We start from the raw sequence: 5,591 nt of genomic DNA on the forward strand, positions 1-5,591 counted from the left end.
TTGGCATGTTCCCCCTCAAAGCCATCTCCTCCAAAAACATGCAAAGGCAACCACAAAATCTCCTAGTGAAGGCGCTCGCTTGGATCACGAGATATTCTAAGGCCTCCTAGAGAAACAGAGCCTCTATCACCCCCTAAAAACATAGGCAATAATGTATGGTCAAATATTTTATATAAGAAAGGGGGAGAGGTCAGGGGCCAGAAGGAAGCTCTCCTTTGAAGAATAGCCTGACACTTACATGAAACATCGCCCTGGGAGACATCCTGCCTGGGAGACATCCCGCAGCAATCTATCTCCCTGAGACATCCTGCGGCCATCTGACTTTCTGAAATATCCTGAGGTTATCTCACCCTGTGAAGACATCCAGCAACTGCTGATAAGGGAGCTTTCCCATTCACAGCATATAAACACCCTGTGAAAACAATAAAATTTTGGAGCATGTTCAGAACTCCTCTCTTGCTATCATCTCTCATGTCTCTTGTCCCTTCATTCCTCCCCAACTAGGTTCGACGCCCAAGTTGATGTGTCGTGCTGGCCGGGACACCTGACACTAAAACATACCCTACTAGACTATGACTCCTTATCCGAATATGATGGAGAAAAATAACCCAAACAGAATAGAAATGCAAGCAGTTCAGAGGAGGCATGGTGTATAGTTGGACTTGCCTTATTTGCATGATATAGGGTAGGTATTATAAGTCTAGTTAATTTTTTATTTAAATAATTGTCCATGTGTTTTTAAAGTAAACAAATATGTGAATACCTGTTTCCCTTTCTCTGTAGCCTATTCATCACATGTATTTTTATATGCACAAATAGAATCCTACCTGGTATCATACGTATATTCTTGTGAGGTGAGCTGACTTGACAGATACAAATTGTGAGAAGAGATCACTCCTCCTAAACGCTGTTGGAACTGAAAGTTCAAACTATGGGTGAGCCTCCTAGTAGAACAACATTATACATAAATCCATGTTGAGTAAAATAAATATTTTTGCATCTGTGGTTGATATATAATTTATGATGAATTTCAATTTGCATATATATTGCTACTTTTAATTTTTTTGTGTGTTTTGTGTGTGTGTGTCTGTAATGTGTATATATATATATATATATATATATATATATATATATATATATATACAAACTCTAAAATTTTTTTCAAAATATGAAATATATGTGTCTTATATACACTACGTAAATTCATTCATGTTCATGTATGTGGATTTATAATCAACTTTTCAGAAGATTATTCTCAGAAATATTCATCCACCTGAACTACATATTTGTTTCTAGTACTGAAAAAAAACTTCAGTGAATGGTGGATACCATCCTAACATTTCTACAGTAAGTGACCCAGTTTAACATCAATGCAAGTAGATTCCTATGGGACAGTATGTGTATTTTGAAGTTCATTTCATTCAACACTGGTAAGTTACTATTTCTTCAGTTTATGAACATCATAGGATATATATTCCATCCACAAGTTCACAAATTTATAGGCATTTGATTCACTTTCAATCATTTCCTGCTTCAGAACCCATGTATTTCTCCAGGTTTCTTGAATGGTCTTTTCATGAGACTTCTTTCCAAACACATTATTTTCGATTTCCATAATCATTTTGAAGCAATACTCACACACTCTTCATAATAAACCATAACCCTAATATTACCATTAGATGTATTACTGGTTGGAATGAATGATTGTATATCAATATATGATTTCCTGTGTATTTTCAAATACCAATTCAATGCATTATTTAAAGTTGGAACCAGTTATATTACTTATTAACAGTATGGTCTATTCATGCATTATCTCTATACTCATAGACACAGGGTACATCTATTTGTAACTGCAATGCTAATTTATTCGTCTTCAAAATGTTGCTTCCTGAAATGGTGGAAGAAATACTCATGACACCTGATCTACATATGCATTTTATCACAGTAATATTCTGGACAGAAAAAGCAGAGGTCACACTTATGATTGTACCAAAGCCTAAATGGAAAGTGAGCAGGGATTACTAAAAACATCCATGTCCAGGTTGCCTAATGCTCTCAAAAGTCAATCCTATTGGTGACTACATATTTGTTTCTTCCAAAGACTATATATTGAACCTCAAGCCTGCTGAAAATGTCTAATCCTATCACTCTCTTTATACTTTGCATGATTTCCTAATGTCTCTATTGATATCTTCTTCCCTATATATTATTCCAGTTCATTATTTTGACTGACTCTTCACATGGGCTGACATTTACATTCACTCTCTACCAGAAACCCTATTGCTAAAGAACTTTTCGTCCCACTCCTATACTCACTCTTCTTTCTAAACATGCTGACTATCTTCCTAATCCTACCGACTCTCTCTTTTTGACTGGATGTTCTCTTTGACATTCAGTCATTCAAGGTAAAAGGTCCTATGCCATTGTATCTCGATTTATCTAAGACATCTGTGCAGAATATAATTCAATGCTAAGTATTCCACTCAAGGGCCTAATGCCTTACTGGGCTTCAAATCTTACCTAGATTTCTGTTTTCAAACTTATATTTCACCTGTATATTGTTGTAAATATAGCAGGTTCCCAATACCATTATTCATCTCGCAGAATGATTCCTAACAAAAATCGAACCTGTTATTAGCCCTAACCATACACTGTTCCCTCAATCTAACGTTACAGAAGAGCAGGGACAGAGTTGGTCTTACAATACAGGAATATAGGGAATATTCCACCTGCTGAGAACCTCAATGGTACATGCAGAAATTATCCCCGGAGAAGATGTAGGCAGCTATGAAGGACCTAAGAGAGCAACATCCTCTTGATGGCAAACACCGTGGTAAGGATGAAAGAATGTGTCTGAATCAGGATCTCTCTTCTTAATGTAGAGAAGATGGACCACACCAGGCTTGTGTGGAGATCTGTTTCCCGGTGCCTATGGTTGATATACAATTCTAACTTGTGAAAGTGTCACAGGAAGTAGTGGCAGCCTCTATCTCATGGGACCCTTGGAAGCAACTGTTAGGACAAAGTGGTTGTCAAGGCAATGACCTCATTCAGTTCCTGAAGGAATTGACCTACCTAACTTCCTTGGTGATGGAACTCTCTGAACTTGGGATCCAAAAAGCCAGGCACCAAGAGACAGTCCCAGTCCCACTCCCAGTGGGCTCACTTGTTTGGATTTACCGAGGACAAGGTCAATCTTTCTTCGTACCAACTGATGTGAGGATGTCCAAATGCAAGAAAAGCTCTGAAGAGGGGCCTTTCCTGGGAAAGCAGGTAGTTGTTCACCCCTGGATCCTGACAATTTCACAGAGTTGGACAAGGAGACAAGATCTGAGATAGTACAGGCCATTTCGTGGGAAAATAGTATGGCCCACAAGTCAGAGGACACTCCATATAGTCATAGACCTCCTTGGAGGAAGGAGGTGTCTTTTTGGGTGTGCATGTGATTATGTGGTTTTTATCTCATGTTCTGAGAATAGGTAGGAAAGTTGATTTGTTTGGTTTGGAGTGGACTGTTTCTTGTATGTCCTTTGACAATGCGAGTGTTTCTATGTCTGTGTATCCCACTGTGTCCGTGGTTGTAGACATTAGAGAATGCATCAATGGATTTGTCATGTCTAGTAGAAAGCTCCCAGCATTCATCCTGCCCAATTTATAAATGGACTGCAGCTTGCCTTATAGATGGGCAACAACTACTGTCTTCCTAAGTTCCAGTTTTCTTCCTGAATTCTGGTAACTCTCCAAGATAGGCTCATGGTTTTGTGTCCAAGATATGAACCACCTCCAAGCTCTATGAAATGGCCATGTACTGAATAGCTGAAGGTAATGGGAGCATCTCAGAAAAATCAGATATCAGTGTGACCAGGAAAGTCTCAGTGGAGAAACCCTGCTTTGGGCCTTTTGCTTACCTATTCTTCTGTTGCCCTGAATGTCAGGAAGGTCTTTGCCTCAGGCCACACTATGTGAAGCCTGAAGAAAACAGTTTTCAAGTGAAAATGAATGGGCATCACCTGTTGCTCTTTGCTTAATTGCTTTGGAAAGGGATGTGTCTGAATCAGCATCTTGGCCCTTTGTGAGGTTGTGGCTTAGATTCTCACCACCAGATGGATCTAAAGAAATATACCATATGTGCATCCAAAACCAAAATGGCAAAAAGATCATTCATTGTGGATGAAGTCTCGCCTTCCTCTGTGAGGTTCCGGACCTCCATCAAGTGAAAATTGGGATCCTTTGTGTCAAATGAGTTATTCCAAGCCCTGCAGAGGTGCTGGGATTTCCTCATGACTCCAAATCACATAAATAATCTATACCTGACAGTCAGTAGGAGTCAAATTGGAGAAGCAGAGAAATATTAAAGTCAGGCCTATTTGACCACTCCTGGTTCACAGGAAAGGTGTCCTGGCCACAATGATGTTAGGCAAATGAGGAGCAAGGGAGCTTATTTTGGACACTGTCATTGGATGTGCCCCTCATGGAAACCTCCAGCCAGAGGTTATGATGAGTGTCTATATGGAAGGATATGAGGGTTATGTGGGAGTGTTTGGGTTTTAATTGTGGTCATTTGTGTTGCGGTTGGAAGAGATGACTGGGTCCACCTGGATTTAAACTCTGGTGTGATTCCCCTAAGAGACTGTGTTGTAGAATTGTCCTCAGGGAACTATTGCCATGAATTGTGTTGGGATTTTAGGAGGACATGGATGAGAGTCGCCCTTGCAATCTGAGATATAGACCCATTTTGGCTTTCCACAGAGCACAGGGAATCTCAGCCATGATATCATATGATTTTATTTGAAAGACTTGGCAGCCATAGTTGAGAGTCAAAACACACATGGACCTCACATTGTAGACCTCTATGGTCCTGGATTTATGTAACTTGATCAGGATGAAGGGGTGTGTATGAATGAGTCACTCTCTTCTCAATGTGGAGAAGGTGGAGCAAACCAGGCCTTTGTGGAGAGCTGTTCCAGGGTGACTATGGTTGATATACCATTCTAACTTGTGAAAGTGTCACAGGAAGTGGGGGAAGCCTGCATCTCATGGGACTCTTGGAAGCAACTGTTACGACATATGGGTACCAAAGCAGTGACCTCATTCAGTTCCAGAAGAAAACGACATCACCTCACTTCCTTGTTGATGGAAATCTCTGAACTTGGGATCCAGGAAGCCAGGCACCCTGAGCGAATCCCAGTCCCAGTCCCAGTTTCAGTGTGCTCACTTGTTTGGAATTACCAAGGACAGGGTCAGCCATTCTTGGTACCTACTGATTTGAGGATGGGCAAATGCCAGGAAAGCTCTGAAGAGGAGCCTGTCCTTAAAAAGTAGGTAGTGACTCACCACTGGCTACTGACAACCTCAGAGAGTTGGCCAAGGGAGCAGATCTTTGACAGGACAGGCAATTTCAGGGAAAGATAGTATGGCCCACCAGTCAGAGGACACTCTGAATAGTCACAGACCTACTTGGTGGAAGGAGGTGCCTTTGTGGGTGTGGGTGTGAGTTTGTGGTTTTGTCTCATGTTATGAGAATAGGTAGGGAAGGCGGTTTCTTTGGTATGGACTGGACTGTTTCAAGAATGTCGTTTGACAAGGCG

Source organism: Callospermophilus lateralis, unplaced genomic scaffold (genome assembly GCF_048772815.1).
Source record: "Callospermophilus lateralis isolate mCalLat2 unplaced genomic scaffold, mCalLat2.hap1 Scaffold_399, whole genome shotgun sequence".
Taxonomy (NCBI): domain Eukaryota; kingdom Metazoa; phylum Chordata; class Mammalia; order Rodentia; family Sciuridae; genus Callospermophilus; species Callospermophilus lateralis.